We start from the raw sequence: 19,128 nt of genomic DNA, 5'->3' as shown, positions 1-19,128 counted from the left end.
TAACCAAACTGCACCAAAATACATCTCTTCACTCATCTCAAAATTTCTCCCTACCCGACCTCTCCACTCTGCACAAGGCCTGCGTCTCTCATCCACACACATTACTTGTTCCCACTCAAAATGACAGGACTTTATCCGGGCTTCACCCACTCTGTGGAATGCCCTCCCACGCACTCGCCTCTAGTCTCCAAACCTTTAAACATTCCCTGAAAACTCACCTCTTCAGACAAGCCTATCAAATTCAAGCCTATCAAGCTGAAATCTAAAATGCAGTGTAAAAATAAAGCAGGCAGTATTTACCATGCACAGAAACAAAATAACCCACCCAAATCTAACTTTCTCTGCAAATGTTATATCTTTCACATCTACAGTGCACATGGGGGGTCATTCCGAGTTGTTCGCTCGGTAAAAATCTTCGCATCGCAGCGATTTTTCGCTTAATGCGCATGCGCAATGTCCGCACTGCGACTGCGCCAAGTAAATTTGCTATGCACTTAGGAATTTTACTCACGGCATTTTCATCGTTCTGGCGATCGTAATGTGATTGACAGGAAATGGGTGTTACTGGGCGGAAACAGGCCGTTTTATGGGCGTGTGGGAAAAAACGCTACCGTTTCCGGAAAAAACGCAGGAGTGGCTGGAGAAACGGGGGAGTGTCTGGGCGAACGCTGGGTGTGTTTGTGACGTCAAACCAGGAACGACAAGCAGTGAAATGATCGCAGATGCCGAGTAAGTCTGAAGCAACTCAGAAACTGCTACGAGGTGTGTAATCGCAATATTGCGAATACATCGTTCGCAATTTTAAGATGCTAAGATTCACTCCCAGTAGGCGGCGGCTTAGCATGAGCAAATCTGCTAAAATTCACTTGCGAGCGAACAACTCGGAATGACCCCCATGGTTTTGCCCAACTGCTAACAAATTTGCTGCTGCGATCAACTCTGAATTACCCCCATTAACCTATAAGAAATTGTTATATTCCTGCTGATAGTTAATGTCCATCTGTGCAACACTCAGTGTGCAACACACAGAAGTGATGCTGCGCCCTTTCCACTTAGAAGTGGTGCTGCCCCATCCCCACTCTGAAGTGGTGCTGCCCCCTCCCCACTCAGAAGTGGTGCTGCCCCCTCCCCACTCAGTAGTGGTGCTGCCCCCTCCCCACTCAGTAGTGGTGATGCACCCTCCCCACTCAGAAGTGGTGATGCACCCTCCCCACTCAGAAATGGTGATGCGTCCTCCCCACTCAGAAATGGTGATGCGTCCTCCCCACTCAGAAATGGTGATGCGTCCTCCCCACTCAGAAATGGTGATGCGTCCTCCCCACTCAGAAGCATTCTTGCCTACTCTCCCAGAATGTGCGGGTGACTCATGATTTTGTGAGAAAGCTCCAGGATCCCAGGAGAGTAGGCAAGTACTACTGGTATGATGTGAATGGAGCATGATGACACAATTTGCCTTAAATCTCATCATCGTGCACAACCCTCCTCTCCCCCGCATCAGTGCCAGATTAAGGTCCTCATGGACCTGGAGCTGTAATTAATGAAGACACATACTGTACGCCGTTGCAGGGTGTGTAAATACTGATATGGGGGTGTAGTCTGTGCAGTGTGGTGTGGCTAGACCATGGAGCAGTGGCGGAACTAGCGAGCGGTGGGCCCAGGTGCGACAAAATTCTTTGGGCCCCCCATCCCATCCAAGTCCACCCCCTCACCCCTGGAGAGGACCTGGTGAGGAGGACCTGCTCAGGGCCAGAGAAATGGATACCTAGCAACAGTGCCGTAACTAGACATTTTAGCACTGTGTGCAAGAAACGGCATCGGAGCCCCACCCCTGTATGCAAAACAGGTGCAGTGCGTGCCGTAGGCGCGCGCAAAAATACATAGTGGCGTGGCTTCGTGGGGAAGGGGTGTGGCGACAAAATAATACCAATTCATAAAACCGTGCACAGTAGTCTCCCTTATTCAAATTATGCCGCACAGTAGCACCACTACACCAGGTAGAGACCCTTTTACACCTTACGGCAGACAGATTCCTCTTTTTACACATTACAACAGACAGTGTCCCCTTATTACACATAACGGCAGACAGCGTGCCCTTTTTACACATAGCGGCAGACAGCATGCACTTTTTACACATAACGGCAGACAGCGTCCCCTTTTTACACATAACGGCAGACAGCGTGCCCTTGTTACACATAGCGGCAGACAGCGTATACTTTTTACACATAACGGCAGACAGCGTGCCCTTGTTAAACATAGCGGCAGACAGCGTACACTTTTTACACATAACGGCAGACAGCGTGCCCTTTTTACACATAACGGCAGACAGCGTCCCCTTTTTATACATTACGGCAGGCAGATTCCCCCTATTTACACATTCCGGCAGGCAGTCCCCCATTTTTACACATTCCGGCAGGCAGTCCCCGTTTTTGTACATGGAAGGAAGGAAAGAAAGAAAGAAAGAAAGAAAGAAAGAAAGAAAGAAAGAAAGAAAGAAAGAAAGAAAGAAAGAAAGAAAGAAAGAAAGAAAGAAAGAAAGAATTATACTTACCCTCTCCGCTGGTTCAGGCTCCTCGGTGCAGCTTCTGGTCACGATTCCCGGGCAGGAGAGAAGGAGGAGGAGGGAGGTGGAGGAGGGAGCCGCAGCAGCGCTGTGTTATTGGTGGAGGCGCTGCTGCTGCTGCCCCTCTGCTTCACTATAGGCTGTTCTCGGAAGACAGCCTATAGTGAAGCAGAGGGACAGCAGCAGCAGCGCCTCAACCAGTAGTAAAGCGCTGCTGCGGCTCCCTCCTCCACCTCCCTCCGCCTCCTTCTCCCCCATACCGCTGCTCCTCTCCTCTCTGTCCGGGCGGCTGTGTGCTGCGAGCAGCGGTTGCCCGCAGCACACAGCGGCATGTAATGAGTCAGTTTGACTCATTACATGCTTTGGGCCCATGGACAGTGGCGGGCCCCAGTGCAACGCACTGGTTGCACTGGCGGTAGTTCCACCTCTACCATGGAGGGCATAGCTACCCTCCTACCTAACTATGGTTTCTTTTTGTGTTGCGAGCCAATTAACCTAACAGTATATATTTGGATTGTGGGAGGAAACCAGAGTACCTGGAGGAAACTCACGCAAGAACGGGGAGAATATACTAACTCCACACATCTAGGGCCGTGGTGGGAATCAAACCCATGACCTTAGTGCTGTAAGGCAGTAATGCTAACCATTACACCATCCGTAGACCTGTTAGTGGTGGCAGTCCAAGTCACATGGGAAATTTTTCCACAGAACTTTAAAGAAAACAAAACCCTACACCCGCTCCCCGCACACACTACACTACCACTAACCTTGAACCTGCTCTTCGTGCACACTACACCACTCCTAACCCTGCACCTTCTCCCAGATCACACTACCGCTAACCCTGCACCGGCTCCCCGAACACACTACCCCTAACCCTGCACCCTCTCCCTGCACACACTACCCCTAACCCTGCACCCTCTCACTGCACACACTATCCCTAACCCTGCACCCTCTACCTGCACCCTCTCCCTGCACACACTACCTCTAACCCTGCACCCTCTACCTGCACACACTACCCCTAATCCTGCACCATCTCCCTCTACACACCACCCCTAACCCTGCACCCTCTCCCTGCACAAACTACCTCTAACCCTGCACCCTCTCCCTGCACACACTACCCCTAACCTTGCACTCGCTTCCCACACACACTACCCCTAACACTGCCGGGGGCGTATTAATGAGCAATGGGGGCACGGTCATCTATGTAATCTGTGAGGGTGGGTCCTGGTTGACAAAGCCGCTAGCAGGAGGGTGGCCGTGTCACTAATATACTGAGCACAGTCAGTACCTCATTACTGCTGCCGCCGCCCCCCCCGCCGCTTGCTGTACAGTACACAGACCCACAGCAAACAGTCCCTTTGTGTGATATGGCCGACTATGCACGGCAGCTTATAGCTGTATCACAGATTGCATTGCTTTTAATTGTGGCCTACAGGGCTTCCATAGCCGTTTAGGACACACAGTAAGAGAGCTCACGTAGTATTGGCTGCCACCGACAGTCGAAGTCGGAGCGTAACCGCAGCTGCAAAAGTGCACACTGGACCACCAAGGCTCTTTTGCAATGGAGTAGGCAGCCCACAGCACTCAATGATAGTGCAGCCTGGGGGCACCTGGCACTCTGCCCCCCTGGCCAGCCGGCCACTGGACTGGACTGACTGAGGGTTTTAGGTGGGAGGGCACTGAGATGGGTGCAGTGGGCTGGTTGGGGAGGGAAGGCAGGGTGACACTGGGATGGGAGACACTGGGATGGGGATTAGTAATAGTGGAGACACTGAGCTGGAGAAGGGGCAGACACTGGGATGGGAGCACTGACCTGCTGCTGTTTTCTGCCTGCACCCATACACTGCATCATCTGCTATCCTCGATCTCCAGCTCCATTACCTCTGAGATCAGTTTCCTGGCAGTAGGTCCGGCTCACCTCACTGCCTACTCCATCATTTTTTGAATGTGACAGAACCCATCTTCAACTTTTTACTGTGAGAGGGAGCAACAACTCCCCCTCTTGTATACAAAAAAAAAAAAACAGGGGCTTTTTGCAGTGTGATGCAGTGGGGTACTTTGTAGGGAAGATCTGGACTTACATGGCAATTCCACGCACCCAACACCTCCCCCCCCCCCCATTTTCAGAACCAGGGTACGCGGGACTTCCCTCCTCCCTCCCCGCAGTACCAGCTAAAACAAATAGCTACCTCCGTATTCATGGACGCCGGGTACCTGAGTAGGTCCCAACATCATGGGCTGCAGCTGTGGATAGTATGTGGGTTGGTTCTAAATTGGAGTGGGGTAAGGGATCTCTGACATCACCAGAGGGTGGAGCCATGGCCAAACAGGGTACCCGAAATGTACCCTTGCGGGCTCGCTTTGCTCGCCACCGGGTTACTAAAGGTAATAGTTGATGGCGTGGAAGGTAGAGGAACTATCCCGCTTGGCTAGCTCCTCCCCCTTGTGTCATGACTCCTCCCCCTGACGTAAAAGGTCCCTTAGGCCACTTGAATCTAGCATCTACCATAATATGTGCCGCTAGGCCATGCCCCCTTGTCATAGTCCGCTTCCCCCTGTCGGAGCATAAACACACACACAGCACTAAGAGGTGTGGCTTAAGTACAGGGGACGGGGCTTAATCCTGGAATTTTATAGCAGTGCACTATACTTGCCTTGGTGAGCCCCCCCCCCCCCCCCGAATTCGCACTAGAAGAGTAGAAGGGTGTTGATGCTGGAGTGGACGGGTCCGGCGCTGTAGACTGAAGAAGCAAATTTGTTTTTCCTATCTACCGCAGCATGGACATTGATGCTGTGGGCCTATTTTGGAGGGTGGGCCTGGAGCTGCAGCTCCATCAGCCCCATTGTTAATCTAGCCCTGCCCGGCATAGTGCAAAACTTGTCACAATAATAGTATTTTAATACCTACCGGTAAATCCTTTTCTCTTAGTCCGTAGAGGATGCTGGGGCCTCCAAAAGGACCATGGGGTATAGACAGGATCCGCAGGAGACATGGGCACTTTAAGACTTTAAATGGGCGTGAACTGGCTCCTCCCTCCATGCCCCTCCTCCAGACCTCAGTTATAGGAACTGTGCCCAGGGAGACGGACATTTCGAGGAAAAGGATTTTTGTTAAACCAAGGGTGAGATACACACCAGCTCACACCACAACACACCGTACAACATGGGTTTTAACTAACACCAGTTAACGGCATGAACCAAAATCAGCAACAGGCTGATCTTAACCGAAACACAACTGTCGTGCAACCTAAGCAATAACTATTAACAAGTACTGCAGCCAGAGTCCGCACTGGGACGGGCGCCCAGCATCCTCTACGGACTAAGAGAAAAGGATTTTACCGGTAGGTATTAAAATCCTATTTTCTTATACGTCCTAGAGGATGCTGGGGACTCCAAAAGGACCATGGGGTTTATACCAAAGCTCCAGACTGGGCGGGAGAGTGCGGATGCCTCTGCAGCACTGATTGAGCAAACATGATGTCCTCATCAGCCAGGGTATCAAACTTGTACAACTTAGCAAAAGTGTTTGAACCCGACCAAGTAGCTGCTCGGCAAAGTTGAACCACCGAGACTCTTCGGGCAGCTGCCCAAGATGAGCCCACCTTCCTAGTAGAATGGGCCTTCACCGAATTCGGTAACGGCAATCCAGCCGTAGAATGAGCATGCCGAATCGTATCACAGATCCAGCGTGCAATAGTCTGTTTAGAAGCAGGAGCCCCAATTTTGTTGGGAGCACACAGGATGAACAGAGCCTCTGTTTTCCTAATACGAGCCGTTCTGGCTACATAAACTTTCAAAGCTCTTACTACATCGAGGGACTTTGAATCAGCCAAGGCTTCAGTAGCCACAGGCACCACAATAGGTTGGTTCATGTGAAACGAAGAAACCACCTTAGGCAGAAACTGTTGACGAGTTCTCAATTCCGCTCTATCCTCATGGAAGATCAAATAGGGGCTCTTGTGAGATAAAGCCGCTAATTCCGACACCCGCCTTGCGGACGCCAAGGCTAAAAGTATGACGACTTTCCAAGTGAGAAATTTTAACTCAACCTTTCGTAAAGGTTCAAACCAGTGTGACATAAGAAACTGCAACACCACGTTAAGATCCCATGGTGCCACCGGGGGCACAAATAGAGGTTGGATGTGCAGCACTCCCTTCACGAAAGTCTGAACCTCTGGAAGGGCGGCCAATTCTTTTTGAAAGAAAATCGATAAGGCTGAAATCTGCACTTTAATGGAGCCCAACTTTAGGGCCGCTTGCAAAAAATGGAGGAAACGACCCAGCTGAAATTCTTCCGTAGGAGCCTTCTTGGATTCACACCAAGACACATATTTTCTCCAAATACGGTGATAATGCTTCGCCGTTACTTCCTTTCTAGCTTTAAGTAGAGTGGGGATGACTTCACCGGGAATACCCTTCCGAGCTAGGATTTGGCATTCAACCGCCACGCCATCAAACGCAACCACGGTAAGTCTTGGAACACGCACGGCCCTTGCTGTAATAGGTCCTCTCTCAGAGGAAGAGGCCAGGGATCTCCTATGAGTAATTCCTGAAGATCCGGATACCAGGCCCTCCGTGGCCAATCTGGAACAATGAGTATCGCCTGAACCCTTGTTCTTCTTATGACCTTATCACCTTTGGAATGAGTGGAAGCGAAGGGAACACATATACCGACTGAAACACCCACGGTGACACCAGGGCATCCACTGCACTGGCTTGAGGGTCCCTCGACCTGGAACAATACCTCTGAAGCTTCTTGTTGAGGCGAGACGCCATCATGTCTATTTGAGGAATTCCCCAATGACTTGTCACTTCTGCAAATACCTCTTGATGCAGACCCCACTCTCCTGGATGAAGATCGTGTCTGCTGAGGAAGTCTGCTTCCCAGTTGTCCACGCCCGGAATGAAGACCGCTGACAGAGCGCTTGCATGTTTTTCCGCCCAGCGGAGAACGTTTGTGGCCTCCGCCATTGCTGCTCTGCTCTTTGTTCCACCCTGGCTGTTTATGTACGCCACTGCTGTAATGTTGTCCAACTGAATCAGGATGGGCAGACCGCGAAGAAGATGTTTCGCTTGTAGAAGGCCGTTGTAGATGGCTCTCAATTCCAGAATGTTTATGTGCAGACAAGCTTTCTGGCTTGACCATTTTCCCTGGAAATTTTCCCCCTGTGTGACTGCTCCCCAGCCTCGGAGACTTGCATCTGTGGTCACCAGGACCCAGTCCTGGATCCCGAACCTGCGCCCCTCCAGGAGGTGAGAACTGTGGAGCCACCACAGGAGAGATACTCTGGTCCTGGAGGATAGGCTTATTTTCCAGTGCATGTGCAGGTGAGACCCGGACCACTTGTTCAACAGGTCCCACTGATACACCCTGGCATGGAATCTTCCAAACGGAATGGCTTCGTATGCTGCCACCATCTTCCCCAGCACCTGCGTACATTGATAAATCGACACTCTTGCCGGTTTCAGAATCTCCGTGACCATGTTCTTGATTTCCAGAGCTTTTTCTACTGGGAGAAACACTCTCTGCAGTTTCGTGTCCAGGATCATGCCCAAGAATGACAGCCGCGTTGTCGGAACCAACTGTGACTTTGGCAAATTTAGGAGCCAACCATGTTGTTGCAGGACTGTCAGGGAGAGCGCAACGTTTCTTAGTAACTGCTCCTTTGATCTCGCCTTTATCAGAAGATCGTCCAAGTACGGGATAATTGTGACACCCTGCATGCGCAGGATCACCATCATTTCCGCCATTACTTTGGTGAAAACCCTCGGAGCCGTTGAAAGACCAAACGGCAACGTCTGAAACTGGTAATGACAATCCTGAACAGCAAACCTCAGGAAAGCTTGATGTGGAGGATATATTGGGACATGCAAGTAGGCATCTTTTATGTTGACTGACGCCATAAAATCCCCCCTTCCAGACTGGAGATTACTGCTCGGAGAGATTCCATCTTGAATTTGAACTTTTTTAGAAAGAAATTGAGGGATTTTAGGTTCAGAATCCAGCTTTGGGACCACGAACAGGCTTGAATAAAAACCTTCTCCCCGTTGTGACTGGCAAGCTGGTAAGTCCGATTTGAAAAATCGGTAAGGAGTCTTGAAACTCCAGTTTGTATCCTTGGACCATTATTTCTAGCACCCAAGGATCCAGGGCCGAACGAGCCCAGACCTGACTGAAGAGTTGAAGACGTGCCCCCACCGGTGCGGACTCCAGCAGTGGAGCCCCAGCGTCATGCGGTGGATTTGGCAGCGGCCGAGGAGGACTTCTGCTCTTGGGAGCTTGCCACAGCCGGCGACTGTTTTCCTCTTCCCCTACATCTAGCAGCAAGGAAGGAAGACCCTCGTCCTTTTTTGAATTTATTAGACCGAAAGGACTGCATCTGATAAAAAGGCATTTTCTTTTGTTGTGCAGGTGCATACGGTAGAAAAGATGACTTACCCGCGGTAGCTGTAGATACCAGGTCCGCGAGGCCCTCACCAATCAAAACACCACCTTTATACGGCAGAACCTCCATAGCCCTCTTAGAGCCCGCATCACCATTCCATTGATGAGTCCATAACGCTCTCCTAGCCGAGATTGCCATGGCATTGGCCCTTGATCCCAAGAGACCAATATCTCTCGCAGCCTCCATTAGATAGACTGCAGCGTCCCTGATATGACCCAATGTCAAAAGAATGCTATCCCTATCCAGGGTGTCCCAGTCAGATGATAAGTTATCTGCCCACTTTTCAATTGCACTACTCACCCATGCAGATGCTACGGCAGGTCAGAGCAGCGTACCCGTACTGGCGTAAATAGATTTCAAAGTAGTTTCCTGCTTACGATCCGCAGGATCCTTTAGGGCCACCGTGTCAGGGGACGGAAGCGCCACTTTCTTGGACAGCCGTGCTAGAGCCTTGTCCACATTGGGGGTTGACTCCAACGTATTCCTATCCTCAGAGGGGAACGGGTATGCCATAATAATTCTCTTGGGAATCAGCAACTTTTTGTCAGGATTTTCCCAAGCCTTTTCAAAAAGAGTGTTCAGTTCATGAGAGGGAGGAAACGTTACCGGAGGTTTCTTTCCTTTAAACATACAGACCCTTGTCTCAGGAACAGCAGGGTCTTCCGTGATATGTAACACTTCTTTTATTGCCACAATCATGTACTGAATGCTCTTAGCCAGTTTAGGATTCAACCTGGCATCACCATAGTCGACACTGGAATCCGAATCCGTGTTGGTATCTGTGTCTGCTATTTGGGTAAACGGCCGTTTCTGTGACCCTGAGGGAGACTGCGTTTGGGATAAAGCATCTTCCATGGATTGTCTCCATGTGTGGTTCTGAGCCTCAGATTTATCCAATCTTTTATTTAATAAAGCCACGTTTGCACTCAAGGCACTCAACATATTTACCCAATCAGCAGTCGGCGGTGCCGACAGATTCACTCCCCCACACTGTTCTGTCCCCACACCAGCCTCCTCCTGGGAAGAGCCTTCAGCCTCAGACATGTCAACACGGGATGCGGTCAACATCCCGCTGGACGGGATCCCGGCGGTCGAAATACAGACGCCGGAATCCCAACCGCCACAATCCCGACATATTCTCCCTCCGTGGGTGTCCACGACACCCATAGAGGGAGAATATAATAGCGAGGCACAGTGTCCGCAGCGTGGCGAGCGAAGCGAGCCCGCAAGGGGATGCATTCCGCTCGCCACCCCTGTCGGGATTGTGTAGTCGGGATTCCGGCGTCGATATTTTGACCGCCGGGATCCCGTCCAGCGGGATTACGTACTGATCCCGTCGACACTCGTACCGACACCACTATCACACCGGCTATAGGGGACAGGCCCACAATAAGGCCTTTCAGAGGAACATAGAGGGAGTTTGCCAGCTCACACCCAGCGCCCAACCCGGTCTGAAAGTATATAATAATGACGCAAATAAAATTTGCTGCGCCCCCCCGTTTAGCACCCTGTTACTTGTGACAGAAGTGTAGGAGGCCAGGACCAGCGTCTCTGCAGCTCACAGTGGAGAGTAAATGGCGCTGAGTAGAGCTGGAAGGACCAAGCCCCGCCCCTTTCATGGCGCGCTTATGTCCCGCTATTTTTTTAAATACTGGCGGGGGTCTGTATACAGTGCCTATGCACTGTATACTACTTTTGCCAGGCTGAATTTGAGGTATAATTGCTGCCCAGGGCGCCCCCCCCCCCCCTACGCCCTGCACCTATGTAGTGCCGCTTGTGTGTGGGAGCAATGGCGCGCAGCACGACCGCTGCGCGGTACCTCCGAGACGGAAGTCTTCTGCCGTCTGTAATGAAGTCTTCTTTGCTTCGGTTACTCACCCGGCTTCTTTCTTCTGGCTCTGTGAGGGGGACGACGGCGCGGCTCCGGGAACGAGCAACTAGGCTATACCAAGTGATCAGACCCTCTGACTTCTCTCCCCTCAGTCCCTCGATGCAGGGAGCCTGTTGCCAGCAGTGCTCCCTGAAAACAATAAACCTAAAAAAAAAGTATTTTTTCAGAGAAACTCAGGAGAGCTCCCCTGGTGTGTGTCCAGTCTCTCTGGGCACAGAATCTAACTGAGGTCTGGAGGAGGGGCATGGAGGGAGGAGCCAGTTCACACCCATTTAAAGTCTTAACGTGCCCATGTCTCTTGCGGATCCCGTCTATACTCCATGGTCCTTTTGGAGTCCCCAGCATCCTCTAGGACGTATGAGAAAACATAATTATCAACGCCATGCCTCTTTCCTAGTTCCCTCCTGGAGAAAAAGTGTAAGCTAGTATGCCCTGAATTAGCACCCCCTTCCCACTTGGAAGTGACAGCCCTCACCCGTACATAAGGTAACAGAATGTAGAGTAGGCTAGCAAGTCAGTTTTCATATACTGCTAAGTGTGACACCCCTAGTGGTGGGTGTTGTGTGTAGTGTAGATCGTACCTGGTCTCAGAAGGCTCTTCCTCATCTTCCTCCTATCACGGCACAGCAGGCCAGAGGAACAGAAAACCTCAAATCCCAAATACAAGACGGACACCAGAGAAGGAAGTGATGTTTGAATTTATTCGCCTGTAACACTGCGTCACTATAACTGTTTAAGGTAAAGGAGTAATTAGCCGATGTAGAATAAAACAGTCCTTTATATGTACAGACCTGTACAGGCCACCAGTACTGTAATCCTTTAGCACTATAGATCTTGGCCATTGCCACAGGCAACGCTATTGGGCCCTAGTTTAAGTAAACTATGCAATGTCACTAATGCAATGTCCAAAATACAGTAATAAAAAATAAATACACCTGATACTGCACACTATGGGGGTAACTTTGATACTGCACATTGGGGGTAATTCCAAGTTGATCGCAGCAGGAATTTTGTTAGCAGTTGGGCAAAACCATGTGCACTGCAGGGGAGGCAGATTTAACATGTGCAGAGAGTGTTAGATTTGGGTGTGGTGTGTTCAATCTGCAATCTAAATTGCAGTGTAAAAATAAAGCAGCCAGTATTTACCCTGCACAGAAACAAAATAACCCACCCAAATCTAACTCTCTCTGCACATGTTATATCTGCCTCCCCTGCAGTGCACATGGTTTTGCCCAACTGCTAACAAAATTCCTGCTGCGATCAACTCAAAATTACCCCCATTATGGGGGTAACTTTGATACTGCACACTATGGGGGTAACTTTGATACTGTACACTATGGGGGTAACTTTGATACTACACACTATGGGGGTAACTTTGATACTGCACACTATGGGGGTAACTTTGATACTGTACACTATGGGGGTAACTTTGATACTGCACACTATGGGGGTAACTTTGATACTGTACACTATGTGGGTAACTTTGATACTGCACACTATGGGGGTAACTTTGATACTGTACACTATGGGGGTAACTTTGGTACTGTACACTATGGGGGTAACTTTGATACTGCACACTATGGGGGTAACTTTGATACTGTACACTATGGGGGTAACTTTGATACTGCACACTATGGGGGTAACTTTGATACTGTACACTATGGGGGTAACTTTGATACTGCACACTATGGGGGTAACTTTGATACTGTACACTATGGGGGTAACGTTGATACTGCACACTATGGGGGTAACTTTGATACTGCAGACTATGGGGGTAACTTTGATACTGTACACTATGAAGGTAACTTTGATACTGCACACTATGGGGGTAACTTTGATACTGCAGACTATGGGGGTAACTTTGATACTGCACACTATGGGGGTAACTTTGATACTGTACACTATGGGGGTAACTTTGATACTGCACACTATGGGGGTAACTTTGATACTGCAGACTATGGGGGTAACTTTGATACTGTACACTATGAAGGTAACTTTGATACTGTACACCCAGAAAGCTTATCACATGACCCCATCAACACACACTGCGGCCGCAATTCCCTTAAAATAGAATATAAGCGAACTCAATAAAGAACTATTAATGCAATAATTCAAATGCGTTCAATAACGGCATAAATAACATTCCCTTCAAAAGATTAATGAATCACTATTAATAATCACTCTATAAGTCTAATCAGTCCTGTAATGATACCTAACTCTAGCACAATGACTCCTGGCAAAGAATGGGTAAATCTGTTAATCTTCACTATATAGGTGAGGGGTTTAAACTGTGCCCTTTGGCTGTCAGCTCAGTGTAATCTGGGGTAAAGTGGCAGTTCAGGTTGGGTACACATGTGTGATAGATACACAGACCTGTTCAATGTTACTTAATGCAGCGCTACACAGGGCCGGCGCCACCAATATGCAGCTGCCTATGGGCACCAGCCACTGGGGGGCGCCCCCGCGCGCTGCCGATGAATCCTTCCTCCCTCTGTAATTCTCCGAGTCTCCCTCGCTCCCAGCTCCCCCCCCCTTCCCCCGCAATAGCACCTGGCATATTCCTGCCTCGCACCACAACGGCATCCTTTTATATTCAGCTTTCCGCAACCGCACCTGTTACCCCCCCCAGCAATTGCATACCGCATAGTCAACCCCCCCACCATCCGATTAGATACTCTGCATATTCTCTGCCCCCCCGATCCGATCTGCAGTACAGTGCTCCATGCTCCTCACTGACATACTGACAGTTGCCGACTTCACAAAGCAGCAATGGGCTGTGGCTGTCGAGCAATAGACCAGTTTTTCGCAGCGGTGCGACGGCCGACATTGCCTAGCGATCTCCTCTGCCTGATTGACAGGCAGAGGTGGTCGCTGGACGGGAGGGGGAGGCACGGCGGCGTTTGCCCACCGTTTTTGGGGCGCGGTCCGGCCAACACAGGTGTGGCCAGACCATGCGGGGGGGCGGGCTGCAGCGTCTGCGTGATGTCACACGCAGTCGATGCGACCCTGGCAACGACAAGTAACACCCGGCCAGCCGCAGGAGCTGTGTTGGCTGGGAATTACTCTGGGGGTCATTCCGACCTGATCGCACGCTAGCTATTTTTTGCAATTTTTGCAGCACTGCGATCAGATAGTTGCCGCCTATGGGGGAGTGTATTTTCGCTTTGCAAGTGTGCGAACGCTTGTGCAGCCGAGCCGTACAAAAAAGTTTTGTGCAGTTTCTGAGTAGGTCTGAACTTACTCAGCCGCTGCGATCACTTCGGCCTGTCATTGCAGTGCATACGCATGCGCAGTTTTGCCGAGTTTTGACCTGATCGCAGCGCTGCAAAAAATAGCTAGCTTTGCGATCAGGTCGGAGTGATTCCATCTACAAGTACAAAAGCATCGGCTTTTGTACTTGTGCGGTGGGGCCGGGCCAGACATGCTGGGCGTCCCCCCGCATGTCAGTGATCGTAGCTGTGCTAAATTTTTAAATTTTTAAAATTAAAATTTTAATTAAATTAATTATAAATTAATTATTAAATTTAAAATGTAAATTAAATTTTTAAAAAAATTTCTTCTGCTACCAATTCAAATGGAATATTAGGCTCATGGTTTTATATATATCTATATATATATATATAAACTGAATATATATATATATATATATATATATATATATATTTCTCCAAGTCCGGCACTCAACACCATAGGGCTGCAGTATGTAGCTGTGCTCCGGTACCCTCCCGACAGGCTGTGTAGACTGTCTATGTAGCGAGTCTTAAAATTTGTGCAAACAGTGGTGGAGTTTAATTCAACATTTCGGGGACCCCGTCGTCAGGAGGTGGTTGTCCCGACGACGGGGTCCCTGACCCCCAAAACGTTGAATTAAACTACACCGCTGTTTGCACGAATTTTAAGACTCTGGAGTGCCGCCTTGCTAATCGCTATATATATAATATATATATATATATATATACATATAGAGAGAGAGAGAGAGAGAGAGAGAGAGAGAGAGATATTAACAAGGCTGCACTCAGGAGTCTTAAAATTTGTGCAAACAGCAGTGTAGTTTTTATATATATATATATATATATATATATATATATACACACACTATATATATATATATATATATATATATATATGAACTGAAAGCTGGAGGTGGCACTCAAGGGATTTCAATGTAGCTAACAAAGGCTCAGCACAGGAAGACGAGTATCCTCTAACATTTCGGAGTTTTATCAAAAAGTGCATAAAACATAAAACAGCTTACCTTTACAGAACAAACATCCACCCGAGATAGTGGCACACCGTGGCAAACGTCAGCGTCTGCACGGAATTGATGATGTCATCAGACAATGCCTGTGACTCGTTCCAGGTTCCCCCGTTGCCATAGAAACAGTGCATAGTAAAGAGCAGGACTGTACTAGTCCAAGAGGTACTGCGAGAGAGAAAGAACACTAATAAGAATTCACGTGGAAAAATGATTGAACCACCTGTTGCAAAAAATTATCCAGATATTGCAAAACTAAATAATATAATGAGCCCCTGGCTGCAATAATGGGGCGACCTGGCAGCTGTTTTGAGTCCTTATGAAGCTTACGTAGTGTATATTACACAGGAGTGATAGGGTGATGGGCCATTAGTGCATCAGCACACTTCTGTGATTTCCAGTTACGAAGGACTGTAAGTGTAAAGATGTTATCAATCTCCTTCTTGAAATGCTGTGTAGGTCCATCTCTAGCATTTTGTACACCTGGTTATCACTAAGCTGTCGATAGATGTCTTTTTTGTTGCAGTCCAAATCCAACACTACCACCACCCCCACCCTTGTCAGCAGGGCGAATTATAATGTCATCATATGTGCCAAGGTCTTTTAATGCAGCTGATTCTTCATGAGATAAGTTCTTATGTACTTGCTGTTGAATAATTGTGCTATCACAAATGCAAACTATTTCTACTTTACCAACACTGTTGCTTACACTTGTATACACTGTTGATTAGACTTGGCAAGTAGTTGTATACTGGGGGTCATTCCGAGTTGATCGCTAGCTGCCGTTGTTCTCAGCGCAGTGATCAGGCTAAAAATCGGCATCTCTGCGCATGCGTATGGGATGCAGTGCGCATGCGCGACGTACTTTCACAACAAACGATGCAGTTTCACACAAGGTCTAGCGACGCTTTTCAGTCGCACTGCTGACAGGAAGTGGGTGTTTCTGGGAGGTAACTGACCGTTTTCGGGGAGTGTGTGTAAAAACGCAGGTGTGTCAGATACAAACGCGGGCGTGCCTGGAGAAACGCAGGCGTGGTTGGCCGGACGCAGGGCGTGTTCGTGACATCAAAACAGGAACTAAACAGTCTGCAGTGATCGCAAGCTAGGAGTAGGTCTGGAGCTACTCAGAAACTGGTTGGAAATATTTTGCGGCAGAGCTGCGATCCTTTCGGTCGCACTTCTGCTAAGCTAAGATACACTCCCAGAGGGCGGCGGCTTAGCGTTTGCATTGCTGCTAAAAGCAGCTAGCGAGCGAACAACTCGGAATGAGGGCCACTGTCCCTTACTCAGTGAGTGACTTGTGAGAGTCAGTGAATGCACATACAAGGAGACTGCAATTCTTGGACCTCACTGTGACATGTTCACTGACTATGTAAGGTTATTACTGGATGGCTCCATAAGATACCGCATATGTATAAGGCATACTGCTTGTGCTTAAAGTGCGCACATGGGGGAGGGGGACCCTGTCATCCTGTGTGTCTCCCTTATACCTGTGTAAACCCCAGGTGTCTGCAGGGACTTGCAAAGCACGGCATACCCTGTGAGGCCACATCCTTTGTAGCGAGGACATGCCGCTTTAGTGGGTGTGAGTGCAAGCACACATCATACTTGCCTACTCTCCCGGAATGGCCGGGAGGCTCCCGAAAATCGTGTGACCCTCCCGGCCCCCCGGAAGAGCAGGCAAGTCTCCCGATTCGCGGGGGTCCCCCCTGCCCGTCCGCCCACTTAGTGTGTAAAGTGGGCGGTCCGGGCAGTCGATGACGCGATTCTTGCTGAATCGCGTCATCATAGCCACGCCCCCTGCAGTGTAATGCCGGTGATCGCGGCATTACAGAGCGGGGGCGTGGCTTAAAGGAGGTGTCATCGTGACCCCACCCTTGCTCCGCCCCCACCCGCCCTTGCTCCACCTCCGGCCCACCCCCTCCTCTTCGTCACAGCCTCCCCTGCCCGCCCTGTGAGCCGACCTGGCTGCTCTCTCCCGCAGAGAGCAGCCAGAATGTCGGTAACTATGGCACACATCCACCCTGTGAATTACCACGAGTTGCATGCCGTGATGCAGAAGCTGACCACTCCCCCTTCCCCCTGTCATGGTGCCCCCCCCCCCCCCAATCCCCTGTCATTTTCTTCTAGATCTGCCCCTGGGCAGAAGTCCTGCTTTGGGCTGGCTACCACAATCGGAGATCTCAGCAACGGGAGCTGACGTGCCAGGATCAGTCAATAAGGGCAGCTGGGAGCGTCCAACATGACTGCGGGAGGAGGGTTGCTGCACCTGACTGGCAGCAGCAGCTCCTCCTCCCATGGGCCTTTGAGGAGACACTGTCTCCCTACAGCCACAGTGCCACCCAGCAAGCCACCCCCACCTCACAAAGGATACCTCCCAACTGTCCCGAGTTTTTTGGGACTGTCCCGCTGCCCCACCCATGGGCTGCAGTGTCCTGCGGTGGGGGGAGGGGGGGGGGGGCAGATGGGAGGTTCCTGTAATCACTGCTCTGCCTAGCAGAGCAGCGGTGAATAGATGCGCACAGCATCTATTCACAGGAAACAGAGGGAGAGGAGGCATGCAGGCAGCTCATAGAGCGCTGGGCATGCCCCCTCAGTGACAGAAAATGGGGGTATGACAGGCGGCCGCGGCATTCCCATGAAGCCGCGCCCCCTTTTGCAGAGTCCACGCCCCATTTTCGGACGGACGCGTCTTCATTAATCAGAGCATCAGCCAGGAGTCCTGGGTCTGCATTCTTCAAAGTTGAGAGATATGTACAAAGCGCAATCAGAGATTCAGGGAACTGCAGGGGCGGACACAGTGACGGGTGGTCTTCAGGTTGCCGGCGGCCGGGATCCCGACGACCACCGCACCGGCGCCGGAATCCCAACCGCCGGCATACCGACATCTTTTCTCCCTCTTGGGGGTCCACGACCCCCCTGGAGTGAGAATAGATGCGCCACCGTGCCCGCAAGGGGCTCATTGCGCTCACCCAGCTGTCGGTATACCGGCAGTCGGGATTCCGGCGCCGGTATGCTGCCCGCCGGGAGCCCGGCAGTTTTCGACTTTTTAAGGTCGAATCGTGATTCGACCTATTCAGTCCCCGCGGGGAATTCGACTTGTCGAATAGTACGTGAATCGGCGGTATAGCTGCCGATTCATGTACTTTTGAGGGAAACGGGGCCAAATTCTACAGGATTTGGCTCCGTTTCCGACCATCTCAGTCTGGCATAAAAAAATGTCGAACTGAGATGAGGGACCTTAGAGGAGGAGAGGGAGGAGAATCGCGGGGAGACGAGGGAGAGCCTCGGGCAGACAGGGGAGAGCAGCGCTACAGCACAGCGCTGCAGGAGGATGTGTCACAGCCGCGCCGCTCACGGCAGCGTCCACCCAGCTCCAGCAAGTGAGGTCACGCTTGCTGGAGCCGGGTGGACACTGCCGTGAGGTCTGGCGGCTGTGAGACATCCTTCTGCAGACATCCTTCTGCAGCGCTGCTGTAGCGCTGCTCTTCTCCGTCTGCCCGCAGCTGTCCCCGCTGGTCTCCCCCCCTCTCCTCCTCTCACAGGTCTCATCTCAATTCGACTTTTTTTAAAGTTGAATTGAGATGGGATTGAATAGGGGTTGTCGAATCCATTCCGACAAATGCATGTCGGAATGGATCTGACCCTAATTGAATATACCCTTATATGTGGACTGTACAGAGAAGATATATTAGATAGGATGCACTGAAGGTTATGTGGGTTGGTCCGGAACTTATAAGATGCTGCTTTCATACTTGCACCTCAGGGACTGTGTAGTGGTGGTTGTGGGGGGTGGGGGCTGGGGGGATTAAGGCTGAAGTTTTGCTAGGTACGGAAAAACCTTGCACCGGCCCTGGCTGTACAGCTTGTCTCTGCTCTGACCAGCTCTCCTTACCGTCTCCTCCATTGTAGCCCACTCTGTCAGCATCTGGCTCCAGTTATCGCATCCCTGCAGTCACAGCAAAACAGCCCTCAG

General features: G+C 50.4%; 1 long non-coding RNA gene across 1 annotated transcript in view; it reads right to left on the bottom strand.

Moving 5' to 3' along the window:
* The window catches only part of LOC135002686 (uncharacterized), a 47,179-nt gene extending 31,865 nt beyond the window's left edge, over positions 1-15,314 (bottom strand). Inside the window, exons 1-2 of the long non-coding RNA XR_010203917.1 lie at positions 15,153-15,314; positions 11,479-11,626 (exon numbers count right to left, since the gene is read on the bottom strand). This is a non-coding gene — a long non-coding RNA (uncharacterized LOC135002686). The remainder of the gene's footprint in view (positions 1-11,478; positions 11,627-15,152) is intronic.
* Positions 15,315-19,128: the final 3,814 nt, after the last annotated feature.

The sequence above is a fragment of the Pseudophryne corroboree genome, chromosome 1 (assembly GCF_028390025.1).
Source record: "Pseudophryne corroboree isolate aPseCor3 chromosome 1, aPseCor3.hap2, whole genome shotgun sequence".
Lineage (NCBI taxonomy): Eukaryota > Metazoa > Chordata > Amphibia > Anura > Myobatrachidae > Pseudophryne > Pseudophryne corroboree.
Note: the sequence above shows the minus strand (reverse complement) of the source record. Positions and strands in the feature narration are given on the sequence as shown.